The sequence below is a fragment of the Perissodus microlepis genome, chromosome 4 (genome assembly GCF_051167445.1).
Source record: "Perissodus microlepis isolate ML-2025 ecotype Zambia chromosome 4, ASM5116744v1, whole genome shotgun sequence".
Taxonomy (NCBI): domain Eukaryota; kingdom Metazoa; phylum Chordata; class Actinopteri; order Cichliformes; family Cichlidae; genus Perissodus; species Perissodus microlepis.
This window is the reverse complement of record NC_140464.1, coordinates 20,623,549-20,637,066: the sequence shown is the minus strand read 5'-3', so window position 1 is coordinate 20,637,066 and position 13,518 is coordinate 20,623,549. Positions and strand designations below refer to the sequence as shown.

The window sequence follows — 13,518 nt, the reverse complement described above, 5'->3', positions numbered from 1 at the left end:
CTGCAGTGGAGTTTAGGTCCAGACACGGCTAGTGACGTCAGACTTTACGACCGGATAGGCCTCGGCTCCAAAGAGGACATGATGCTCCATCCCTGCCCACATTGTTTTTTATCATTCCATTAATCCAACTGCTAATTGCTCTTTTGAAATCTTATAGATAAATAAGCATTGAAACCTTACATCAAGTCAACTTTTTTGCATTACAAGTTTGATTAATTTTATGGTAAATATTAAAATATCTTATTTTAATAAACATACACAAACTTTTTGATGCATGCTCAGTCATCCAGGTAGGTAAATCCCAAAAGCTTTTTGGGCATTTTCTTTCTTTCTACTTCTTTCTAGAAGACATTGGAAAAAAATCTATAAAAGTTAAACAGTGTATGAAACCATTGGGTGCAAAGGTCACACTCAGGTTTTCATTAAATGCCTCACCGAACCGACGCGCTTTTCCAAAATACTCAAGTTGTATGGAAAGAAATCAGATATACAAATCTTTTCTAACCCATCAAAAAACCTAATGTTGCTAACACAGATACACTCACGAAGAGATTAGTTTGTACCCCATAGGTAAATATGAAGCAAACTAAATAAAGGCTAAGAAAAAAAAAGCAGACCAATACAAAAGGGCGAGTCTTGCAAATAGTATGGGACACTAGACAGCGCATGCCTCTGACGGAGGGGCAGAAGTACGGCGATCGAGGGCACCTCGCTGAAAACAAATGTTTGTGTTTGCCAACGTGACTAACAGGTTAGACGGTGATCACAGCTACTCTGCACAAATCGAACAGAAAAGCGAAGCGACATCATCGCTTCTACGCAACCCCTCCCCCGTGGAGAGAGCACTCACGGCCTCCTTGAAAAGCCAGTGCTCAGCGAACATAAAACATCATCAGGCATTCTAAGACTTATGAGCAGGTGTGCTGAACAGTAGAGCGTGAGCGAGCTCAGAAAGGCATGAAACATATGGTCACATAATGCGTCCATGTGTATTGTTGACGATTTATGGATTCACTGACAGGCCCTTACGTTTTTGCATGGGTGCGGAGACCGCTGGTGCATAACTGATTCACAGGAGCTGTTGTTCAGCGTGCTGTTGTCAGAGGCAGCACAGCTTCGTGAGGTCACACTCTTACCATTAACATTAAAGACAAAATAGCATAGAAAGCAATCAACAGGGTGGCAAAAGTTTTCATGGACAGACAGCAGAACAGAGTGACTCATGTTTCTCTGTCACTTTTCTTACTTAACAAGTTGTTTCAGAAAATATTAAAAGATTTTAATCAAAGAAGCTGAAAGGCCTGGGCCACAGGCCAAGGAAGAAGCAATCTGCTTTTTGTTCAGACTGTAAAGAGTTTGGGAACCTCAAACATCCGATCCTCCCCATCAACTAGTGCACATACTTGCATCGCATGCTTGAATCCCTCTGAAGGCTGCAGGGGCGAGCACAGCTCTCTATTCACCAGCCGTGTGGCGTGCAGTTTCTTTGTCAAGTGCCTTCAGTGGCCCTTTCTGTTGTTTTTGTCATAAACATTTTGGCCTAATCATCGTGCCTTTCAGCCTAAGAAGTGCAATGAAATGCTTTTTATTTTCTGACTTTTTTTTTGTTGTTGTTTATGACCGCTCAACACAAACTGCTTGAAACACAGAGAAAGATTGTTCTCCACTGTCTATTTCAAAGTATAATGATAGTTTCAGATTACTTTCTGTAGGCTAGAATTTGTCATACCTTGTGATTTTGTAATGAAATTGAGACGCCAAAGGACGGGTTCTAATGTGAGCTGAATAATGCATGCGGGCTCAACTGTGTCATCCTGTGTTTTTAAAACAAGCAGAGGAATGCTTGCCCCCCCACCCATCTCTTGCCCAACTAAGCAGAAACACTGAGAGAAGAGACCGGAGAATGAATCATCCAAAATCTCAGTCCATTCACTGCAGAGAGCGCGCTGATGCCTAATGGATTCCTAGTGTCTCTGTCAAGAAGTCGTCATATTCCTTTGTCAAAAAGCCTCAGGATTACATGCAGGCTTGCCCTGGCAGCTTGTGAAGTAATTGAATTCTATGGGAGTGGCTTTTGTTTGAATTCAGGCTTTAAATGCATCATACATTACTTGGAGCAATTATCTCCATCCTCCTTCACTAGCCGAGAGACAACATAATCACAAAGTCCTTTTTAATATTTGCCACTTCCAAACACACATTCCACTCAATAGTCACATCCATCCATCCATTCGCTTCTGCTTATCCTTTTCAGGGTCACAGGGGGTGCTGGAGCCTATCCCAACTGTCATAGGGCGAGAGGCAGGGTACACCCTGGACACTCTGTCACAGGCTTAAGACACAGACACAGACCACAATTCGCACCCACATTCACTCCTTTGGGCAATTTGGATTAATCAATTAACCTATCCCCACAAGCTACATGTCTTTGCATGGTGGGGGGGAACCCATGCAAACACGGGGAGAACATGCAAACTCCACACAGAAAGATCCCGGCCTGATGGTGGAATTGAACTCAGGACCTTCTTGCTGTGCAGCAACAGTGGTAACCACCGTGCCACCGTGTTGCTCGATAGTCACAGTTTGATCCAATTAGCAAAAGCTTCTATTCCATCATTTAATTGTTTGTTATTATTATTCATTTTTGCTCTCTTTTCTCCTTCCTCCCCTCACCTGGTTCTGCCAGAGGTTTCTTCCTGTTAAAAGGGAGTTTTTCCTTCCCACTGTCAACAAGTGCTTGCTCATAGAACTCATCTGATTATTGGATTTTTTCTGTTTTCTCTGTACTATTGTAGGGTCTTTATAATATAAAACACCATGAGGCAAGTGTTTTTGTGATTATTAAAAGTATTTCTTTCAATTCAGTATTGAATTGAACTGAACTGAATTTTGTTTGTGTAACATTACCTGTGGAGCAGATTACATTTACAGTTTTTCAGAAGAGAACTTGAGCAGAATCTGTTAAAGAACAGCATTCCAGTCTTATGTTTCACCATTTAGAGGCCTTATGAAGCCCACACAGTCTGGAAAGTCTCCACAGAGGAGCTTTGGTGGACATGCTCTTAACTAAAACAACACTGTTCTATAAATGTGCACTGTGCATGCATGAATATTAGTATTTGTTTGTTAGTATTTGTTTCTCGTGTTCTCTTGAGATGATGCACACACACACAAAACAAAACAGATAGCAAGCTGTTAGACAATTTCATGAGATGCAGCATCCGTCGTGGAAAATGATTTAGGGAAAGTGCGCACACACAGCCTTTGCTCTGAGTAGCCACAGCGACGGGACTCAGTACAAATCAGTTTCATAAAAAAGGGTCAAAATGGCACCAATTTGGTGTAATATGGTATTTATAGAAACAGGCGAGTCGGGGATGACAAGATTACGTTTCAGTTCCAATTGGTGCCGTGGAAATCTGACAAACAAAAGAGTGTTGTGGTTTTTTTGTTTTTCTCTTTTCCTTGTCACAACTCTGCAGCAGTACAGGGATATTTTGGGGCGATGAGAAAAGCAGTAGAGGATAAAAAAAATAGAGGAAGTAAAGCAAGGCAGGTAGAAAAAAAGTGGTATAATAAAAGAGGGCGAGAAATACAGAAGGAAAGGGAGAGAGAGAGAGAGCACCCCCAGCCAAATCGTATTGGGCAGTTTGTCGTCACACAAAGGCTACCGTTTCTTGGCACCACAACCGTAAATGATGTTTGGCAGGCGCATCCATACTACTGGCTAGTGTTCACACATGCACACATACACACACACAGACTGCTATTTCCTCACAAGTATGAGGCAGAAAACAGATCCTCCCTGTGCGTGCGCGTATTCATTTCAATTCTTCACTCTTGGTGATCCGTCAATAAGAAAGTGAGGCGCTTTTATAGGTATCATTTCATTTCCTGTTCTACATATTCAATCACAGGACGCTCTCCACGCAGACACTTCGGCAATAAAAAATCTCTCTCACTAAGCCACGGCCGCAATTCCCTCGTGCTTCACGGTCACAAACCCCACATTTCCGATCCGCACGCAACTAGGTTTCACATGCATCAATAATTCAAGCTGCATTATCTTTATGTAACGGTTAATATAATTGCATGTGCCGCCGTGGCCACATTTGTTCTTTCTGCTATCTTCTACGTGGTATAAAAATTAGATTAACATAGTTTACACACTCTATGATTTATTTACACGGTCAGAATGGTTGATACTGAGGGTGATAAGTGTGATTCTTGCCACAACCCAGGGCATGGATGTGTGGGTATGTATGCATTACTTTCTGGTTTTTAAAAGAGTGTCCCAAATACTGCATGCTTTTCATTCCATCCCTCACTAGCTCATCTGTGACTTCGTTCATCACCACGTCATACCTTCACTTATCCATCTGTCCTCACTTTCATCTTTCATACTGCATCTTTATGCCATCTCGACCATTTGCTACCAAACTGAGCTAACTTGAGGCACTGTGTGTATTCTCAAAACCATTATTCATTTGTCATTTTTCTTTAGAGCCTGAGCCATATATGGGGGGTGAATATATGAGCCGATATTAGCAGTTTGTTGAAATATGGTATCTGCATTTCTAAGGCAAAAATGTTTGAGTTTGTCCACCAGAGGGAACTATGAGATTCTTCTTGGCACATGTTGTTGGAACACCACAACCGCAACAAGCGGTTAAAAATCAAGAAAGAGCATAAACAAACAATCCACGACTCTACTGTCATATTACCCTCTTATGGCCTCACAAATAAATGCACTTAAATGTTAGAGAAATCAGTTTGGGTGTCTCAAAGAAAAAAATATTGTCCCGCGTAGATTTGATTAGCAAATATTGGTATCAGTATCTGTCTTTTAGTGGTCAGGTTTTGTTTTTCCTTTTCCTTTTTCTTTCCCAGCACATATTCTCCACTTTCCTCTGTCAAGATCTGAAACTAAACAATTTATTCATGTTTTGGTGCAACTTATTTTATAGTCATAGTCGACCCTATGGTACAGTCGCTGGAACAGGCTCCAGCCCCCCAAAGACACTGAATTGGATAAGCAGAAGCAAATGGACGGATGCATATTTTACAGGTATTGCTCCATAGAGGTTTCACAGTGAAAGTCTGGGTGCTAAGATGGCCTACCCTGCTGGAATCAAACAAAGAGGAACTTTCATTTGTTGCAGTATAAGACACTTATAACACATATTTGCTGTCAAAGCAGTTTTTAATGAGGGGAAAGATGTTTCTTTGCACCGTAATCTAACCATTTTACAATGCTACAGCTTATTTATTGGCTTTTTAAACTCAGCAAATATCATGGTTGCATTTGGATGCCCCCCCTTCTGTATTGTTTCTCTTCCTGCCCCCACTCCATACTTGTAACACTGTGCCCAATTACACAAAGAATAATTCAACAATAGCTAAATACTAAAATAATTCTGCTTCGTTTTCCCTTACTTTCCCTGTGCACACTTATTCTCCTATTATTTTGCAACTAATTTCATTCATTCCCCAGGTTCTCTATCCCTCTGTCCTTTTCTATTTCAAGAGTTTCATTCTAAAATGAGATTCTTCCATTTGAAAAAAACAGACACTAGGAGAAGGAAACTGTATGAATACCAATGTGCTGCTGAACTTATAGGTCTACTTTCCTTTGCATACGAACTAAGGATGTGAAGGAAGATTGGATACTATTTTTTCCAAAAATAAAACTGTAGTAAAGCTATTTTTCTTTCACCGGCTAATGGATTTCACCTTCTGTCATCTATCACCCGTATCAAAAAGAAGCCTCTGCTAAACACACAAAGAGTTTTAAATTCTCATGTTTAGAAGAACTAATAATTAGCATGAGTGTGTAAGGAGAGGAGTCACAAATGTGCTACCTTAAGAGACCAAGGGCCAACCTTCCAATTTGGAAACTGAAGCCAACAAAGAAATCCCCAAACTGTATTTACTCTAGTGACCGCTTCAAGTTGGCTTCAGAAGTGAATTGTTCTCCACAGATGCACAGATGTTAAAATGCCAAACTTTATAGCATTAAAAAGCATGTTTACAGCCTGGTACAATTAACCATTTTGGTCCCCATTGTCAGTGTATCAAGGCAGTGATGTAGTGGTTAGCACTGCCGCCTTATAGTAAAGTGCTTTTAAAAATCGAGCCTGGGTCCTTTCTGCATGACAGACTGGATGTACCTTATGACATCTGGGAAAGGCCCCAGCCTCACAACCCAAATTAGTCATAACAACTCCGTGGGGGGGGGTCATTTATTGTTATTATTTGCAGGAGTAAGGGGCATGACCGCTTTGATCAACAGGTGTCTCAACACAGGCATCTGAAGCCTGACTTTGAATAATCAGAGTCACTGAACAGGACCTCTCCGCTGTGTCTCTGCTGTTGATTCCCTTTTCAGTGTTTTTCGTGGAAATATCTGTGCTACATTAGCATTAGCATTATCTGATAGCTTAGCACCCCACCCTCTTATCTACACTTCAGGCTCCAACAAAACAAGCGGATCCTTTAAATTGCAGAAGCTGAAAAAGTCACGGTGGTTACATATAAGGTCTACATTGTTTTTTAAAAATGCTCATTAAAATGCTGCTAAACCCAGTTCAACAAAACCTGTGGAAGTATAGTGTTTGCAAATTAGCTGACAAGATTTCAGGTTACACTGCCAAATCAGTTCTCTCTCGATGGAGACTAACAGTTGTATAATATCTTTAATGATTCTGGGGGCTGCTCCAATACCTGCCAAATAACCATAACAATGTAATCAGGGCCAATTTTTTGTTTGAGCTGGAGCGACAAATTTCTGACAAACTTGCTGACATAATATATTCCCCTCATATTCCTCTCCTTTGTCACCTCATTCCTCTGTCCATTTATTTTCCAGTCATTCTTTCATCCAGTCTCTCTCAGGCCCCAGCCATCTGCTCTGTGTGCCCTGACATGTGCATGAGCGCCCGTGAGAAGCCCAGTGGAAGTAATCGTCTGTTACCACTCAGGCTTCACCGTGTTGTGTGCCCACTGCGCATACCTCTTTAGCTCCCTGCAAACCCACTGAGTGTATGGGCACAAGAGAGGTAGAGAGAGAGACAAAGGAAGATATGAGATTGCTTGTGTTCTCTCTTATAATGGATGTGAACACAATTGTGCGCTCTCTCTGCTTCTTTGTTCTCCATCCATGCACCTGATGCCCCAATATGCACCTAGCCGCCCCCCTGTCCCCCTCACTATACCGGAATTCACATTATAGTTTGACACCTCACTCATTTACTTTCGGCTCTTCTAGTGCTAATTGCATCAGTCACTTTCTGCTTCCTGCTCTGGAGCCTGTAGTAATCCCATGTTACAGCAGCATCTCTCTTTCTCACTTGCAATTTCAACGTGCTGTGATCGGTACGATGGGTAAAACATCTGCAGAAGAACGCTATTTAGATCCATGAGTAGGTTCACGTGCTACTTGATCTTGCCTTGTGGCATCACAAAGAGATCCAGATCTCGTGGTGTTTCTGGTTTCGCCCAATAAGTAAGCAATCTTTTCTCCTAAACCATCCCCGAAGGCCAGAGTCAGAGGTGATTTCAGGTGTTATTCACCCGTGAAAAGCACTGATGAATCCGAAGCACACGGACACTGCTGTGCAGGAGAAATCTGCTCTGTGCTCACCTTTAAAGTTGTCAGAGGGTATCCTCTAACTGAATCACTCTCTTGCTGTCTTCTGCTAATTCTGTCTTCATCTATATGTAAATAAAGGGCCATTAAAAATCAATCACAGCTATCTCCCCCTCTCTCTCCCTCAAACACATGGAAAAGATCTCGCTCTCCCGCTCTTTTATCTTCTCACACTCCCCATTTTCTCTTGACTTCCTTCTCCCCTGTGTCTGCTGTTGCTCCTGTTTGGCATGCAACAATACTTTGAAGCTGTTTAGGCGCACGCATGCAAGAAAACGTTCACGTTTTTCACTCCTGCACGAGAGGGGAAAACCCTTCAACCGTGCACTGTAAGGCCTGACTCTACCTGGATGGAAGTAGTGGGTTTTAATACATTTGATCCTTTTGATGTCATGAAAAAAAAACTGGCTTGCCCTTCCATGGGCAGCAGCCTCTGGATGCAGGGAGAGAGAGGGAAAGAGAGAGAGAGCTTTTCCGTGATAGAACTGCGCTTTAACAACGTGACTGAGGGAGCAGGAGGAAGAGAGAGAATGTGTGTGTGCGTTGGGGCTGGGAAGGGGTAGATGTAAATTCATTTGGATCTCCCCGTTTGGTTCAGTGAAGCCAATACAATACAAGTGCGACCCCTACTGGTGAAAGCGAAAGTGGGCCTGAATCCCCCACTTGGCTGAGACGCTCCTCGCACAGTGAAAGAGCTTTCTTTTCTCTCTTTTTTGAGCTCGTTCTCACTTCGTGTCACAGTTTAAGGGTGGAACAGGCACGATGTGCATCTCCCTTCTTTAAATTACAACTTTAAAAAGAAATTAACTACAGGCCTCCTTGATGTATGATGATTGTTCATCCTGATGCGGGATGAGAGGAACTGGAAGTTGTGCCAACCATTGGGATGACTAAAAGAAAAGAAAACGTGGTGTCCAACCTCTGAATAAAAGAATACTCATCGCTCAATCATCCATCTTTGTTTTTATCGGCTAAAACACGCTCGGTTTCTTGTGTCGGTGGTTATACTTTGAGAAACTGGAGAAGAGGAGTGCACGAGCCCCCAAAGATCAGCCGAAGAAGCTGTTTTTTTCTCTCTTTTTTTCCTCATAGCCGAGCTGACAGATTATAGCTCTAGGTGTGCCAATGAATTTAAGTTAAGGGAATAAACTGGTATGTGTGTGTTTCTGTGTGTGCTGTACGCGCTGTGAAACCGCCTGCGCTCCGCTCACTGCGCCAGTGTAAATTAATAGGAAATTATAGCGCTTGACGCGAGAGGCTGGACTGCAGAGTTTGCTTTTTTGTTTGCGTACCGACTCCCTTTAATCGTCTTCATCCACGTTGTTCTTGTTTTATTATTATTCTAATTATTATTTAGAGCGCCGAGTCCCTGCGGTGTGGTGCCGCACTTTTTGGATGAGGGACGCTTGTGGGTAAAACAAAAAGGCGCCAGTGGCACGCGCCGATCAAGGGAGATGGGGTGGGTGGGGGGTTATGATCATCAAAACCCATTTTCGGAGAGCAATAAGAGATACGGCAAAGTACTTACAGCATCTCCCTTCCACAGAGCTCCAAAACAGTGGTGTGAGATGGCATTGCAACAGTCCCCTATATCCTCCGAGAAACCATGCAGCCACTGATGGTCTCACAAACACTGCACAACAGGAGAGAGAGGGGGGGGTGAACAAAAAATCAACGACTCTCTCGCAATGAATTATTCCAGCGTGTCCAACAAAAAAGAAAAGAAAAGAAAAGAAAAAGAAAGAAAAATAAATGAATGAATGAAATCCCCCGTTTTAGCACTTCACAAGCGCGCCGCTCCGAATAAAAAACATTGTAATCCAATCTTCATTGTGTGTGCGCCTGTGCTGCTGATTCTCCACTGCAATCTCCGCTGGCCCCGCGCATTGTGGGGGGGGTGGGGGGTGGGGGGGTTCAACCTGCCTCTGTGCGATTGGAGCTCCCCGTATCCCGTTATTCCTGTCCCGGGAGGAGAGGAGCGCATAGGGGGAAGATGCAGACGCCGGACGCGCACATAGACGCACACGCACATTGACCAGTACAGCAGAGGCTCCGGCAGCCTGCGAGCAGTGCATGGGACCCTCTCCCAACGTTTCTTGTCGTTCACGCGTACGCGCGCGCGAGCATGTGTGTGTGTGAGAGAGAGAGAGGGAGAGAGAGAGCGTGCTGGCGTTTAGTCAGCGTGTGTGCCTGCGCGCTTCTGCAGAGGCAGGGGCAGCTGGATAGATGGACGGACTGGCGGTCCGTCGGTCTGTCGCTCTCCCTCTCTCTCCCCTGCTCTCTGCGCTAAAGCTCCATCAGGCAGCGGCTCAGTCCAAAAAAAAAAAAAAAAACCCACACACAGTTGGGCTATATCACAAATGAGCGAGAGAGCACATTTTACCCTCCACTCCCGAAACGTTACACCATTTCAATTCTTATTTTTGTCAAGACTAATCTTCTTTTTGACAGCAGCGGCCCCCTCCATTCATTTTTTTCCCCCAACACAATCAATCCTTCCGGAAAACTACAGTAGAGCACACCATAGGTCCTACAGTGCAAAAGAAAAATATAATGTTAATATAATGTTATTATTGTACAATAAACTACATGGAGTGGATTTTTTTCGCTTTGCTTGCTTTTTAATGCAGACAAAAACAAAAGGCTTGGCCTGAAATCTTCGCTGGTGATCTTTTACTGAACATGAATTATTTTTGCACTAATTAACCTACCTAGGTTTGATGCCTTGGTTCTTGCTGATGTTCTCATTGGCTCATTGCTCAGATTAGAGCCCACCTGCTGGTTTCTTGTAGTGCTGTGCCATACTACAAATTTTAGCATCCACCCAATACCAACTAAATAGAGTCCCAGTGTTATAGATATACCAGTATTGATACTTTTAACCTATAAAGGCAACTTACTAGGGAAGAGCAGTGTGTTATGATTTATGAGCTAAATCATCACCGTTTGAAAATTCTGAACACATTTTAATGACCACTAAATCACTGTGATTTTTAGTTTCCATAATACTTAGTTAATACAATAAAATACACCTTTCAGCTTTTCATATATTTTGAAACTGGGTGTTTTGGAGACATGCAATGTAAATGTGCCTGTCTTGAAAGCTCTGTGGGTCAGCTTCTGTTGTTTAAATGCACTATAAATAAATTAATAAATAAAATAAATGTGACAGTCAACACAAACGGGTTATCCTCTAAGATCTACATATTGAACTTAGAAACAAAGATAGAAACAAGATATCGACCCTATCACGCTACTATCGATCCAATACCAATACCAGCGTTCGTAGTGATACTATCAATATTTGGACTGATCTGCGTTTAACAAAGTCACTGATGTTGTGTAGTAGCTTAACTAGGACTGTTTCTGACTTGGAAACAAGGGTCACAAACCTTTGGTGTAAGTCTTCATCAGTTCTCTCATTTCAAACCTTAAACCAAACTGAGCATTGTTAAAATACCACAGTCTAGCTGCGTATTGTTGTTGACCATGTCAGTCCTTTGGTGACCACAGTGCACCTATCTTCTGATAGTTACTTGCAGCAGAATAAAACACCATGTCACAGAGCTCAAACCCTTTCAAACTGGTTTACAGTCACCAGATTTCAATCCAGTAGAGCACCTTTTTGGATGTGGCGGAACAGAAGATTTTCCCCATGGATGAGCAGCCGACAAATCTGCAGCAACTGTGTGATGCTGTCATGCCAAATATCGACCAAATTCACTGAGAAATGTTTCCAGCACCTTGTTGAATATTTGCCATGAAGAATTAATGCAGTTCTGAAGGCAAAGGGTGGTCCAATGTGGTACTTGCAAGGTGTGCTTAATAAAGTCTTTGAAGAGTGTAGTGAGATTATCAGCACTTAATTATAGCTATAATTATATTACAACTAGGTTTATAGTACCAGTAAGATACCAATAAATGAAAGCAATTGGGAGTACTTAGGGGCAACAGATAAAAATATGCAGGAACAACCAGTGATGACCGCTTATTAAAATATACAAAGTCAATGATATCAGCAACAAACACAAGTCATCGAGCATAATTTGGATTTCCTCAGTCTTTCAAACGGACCTTGTGATTATACTTTTGTAAAAAAAATAAATAAAATAAAAATCTTCTAAGCTCAAAATACTGAAGCAATGATGTATCTCACATTGGTAAAAAGAGAAGCAAGTGGGAGGCACGCAAAGTCTAAAGCAAACAACTTCACAGTGAGTGGAAAACATGCTCAAAGCTCGGATAAAAACACAGGTTGGTTCAGGATAAAACCCCTGTTGAGCATACATTATTAAAGCAGTTTTCTTCCCTCCAGTTGAGTCCCAGAGACTTGGAGAATCAGTGCTAAGGTACATTTAAGCTGTTGGCAGCACGTTACAGTTTTTCCACCCATCTGTACATTCCCTCGCCGCAGGAATAAAAATAACACCAATTTTTGTAGCATGACCTCCTGTTTAGTATCAACGATACCACATCTTTGAAGTGTACTAGTTTATACACTCGTGACTGCCTCATCAGATAATCAACTTTATCCTCTTTCAGAATTGATTTGACACATAAATGGAGATCCAATAGCCTACATCTGACAAGTGACCTGTTCGTAATTTACAGTTATTTGCTGAGGGCGATACACAATGTAGACTTTGTCAGTCCAATGGACAGTAGAATATATAAGAACACATGGATAACCAGGGTTTCTGTTTAGTTTAATGAAATTTTAAATTTAATTCACTTTCAATATTTTCTTTTTTTAACACAGTAAGGGATGTTCAACATTGCATTTCTAAAAAAAAAAAAAAAAATACTAGTTATCTTTAGAAAGTAATTATTTGAAGGAATTATTTTGACCGGGGTCAATATTATTACCCCCCTGAAAAATTGACCTTTATATTGAGCCATAGCACAAACCACTGCTGTGAAATGATGGGCTTTGCCTTTGTAATGCTCAGTGCTTGTAAAATCAAGTTGAAACTGTGGGTTATGTTTCAATTTACACACAGTATAAAAACTTCAGCAAGGGTTTGAGCTGTCGCTCGAGAAAGCATCGTGCCAAAAACAAAAGAACCAGTTTAGACCTGTTGATGCTCACAGAGCAGTAGATGGATATACAAAGCTATCACAGTGCCGAAAACTAGAGTGAGAAGTATTATCAAGAAATTCAAAGAGAGCCATGCAACACGAAACATGCTTGGCAGAGGTAAGAAGCAAAAAATTTCAAAGACTCTGCAAAGAACAACTGCTGAGACATTAATGAATGACTTAGCCAAGTCAGGAATTTTGGTCTTAAAGAAGTCAGTAGAACCATTCACAGGAATGGACTGTAGGGTTGTGGACCAAGAAAAACTCTACTTCTGCAAAAGAGACGCCTTAAAGCCAAACTGAAGTATTCTAAGAACATACTGGAGAAAGATTATGCATGCTGGAAGCACATGTTTTGGTCAGACGAGACAAAACTAGAACTTTTTGTCCACAGAGATGCTGCTTATGTTTGGAGAAAGAAGGGAGAGACGTACAACTCAAAAAACACTGTCCCCACAATGAAACACGGTGGCTGGCATATTATGCTGTGGGGATGCTTCAGTGCATCTGGAACTGGGAATTTCGTCAGGAATCATGATTAACACGATGATGACCCAAAACACACTTCTACTTCCAGAAGCTGTTGTTGACTGCCATGATGGAATCCTATTAAAATCTGTGGGGTGAACTGAAGGTCTGTGCCAGACGAGCATCAAATCTGGAGGCGCTTGAGAGAATCAGCAAAGAAGAAGGAGCTGGGATCATTCACGAGATGTGTCTGCAGGCTATTATCCAGTAAAAAAACAAACAAAAAAAACCCACAACTGACTATTCACATAAAATAACAATTT

The 13,518-nt window shown here is 41.9% G+C and overlaps 1 protein-coding gene across 1 annotated transcript in view; it reads right to left on the bottom strand.

The window, feature by feature from the left end:
• grin2aa (glutamate receptor, ionotropic, N-methyl D-aspartate 2A, a) overlaps positions 1-9,920 on the bottom strand; it is a 166,366-nt gene extending 156,446 nt beyond the window's left edge. The window contains exon 1 of the mRNA XM_084926415.1: positions 9,177-9,920. The gene's annotated coding sequence lies outside the window, so the exon portion shown is untranslated. The remainder of the gene's footprint in view (positions 1-9,176) is intronic.
• Positions 9,921-13,518: the final 3,598 nt, after the last annotated feature.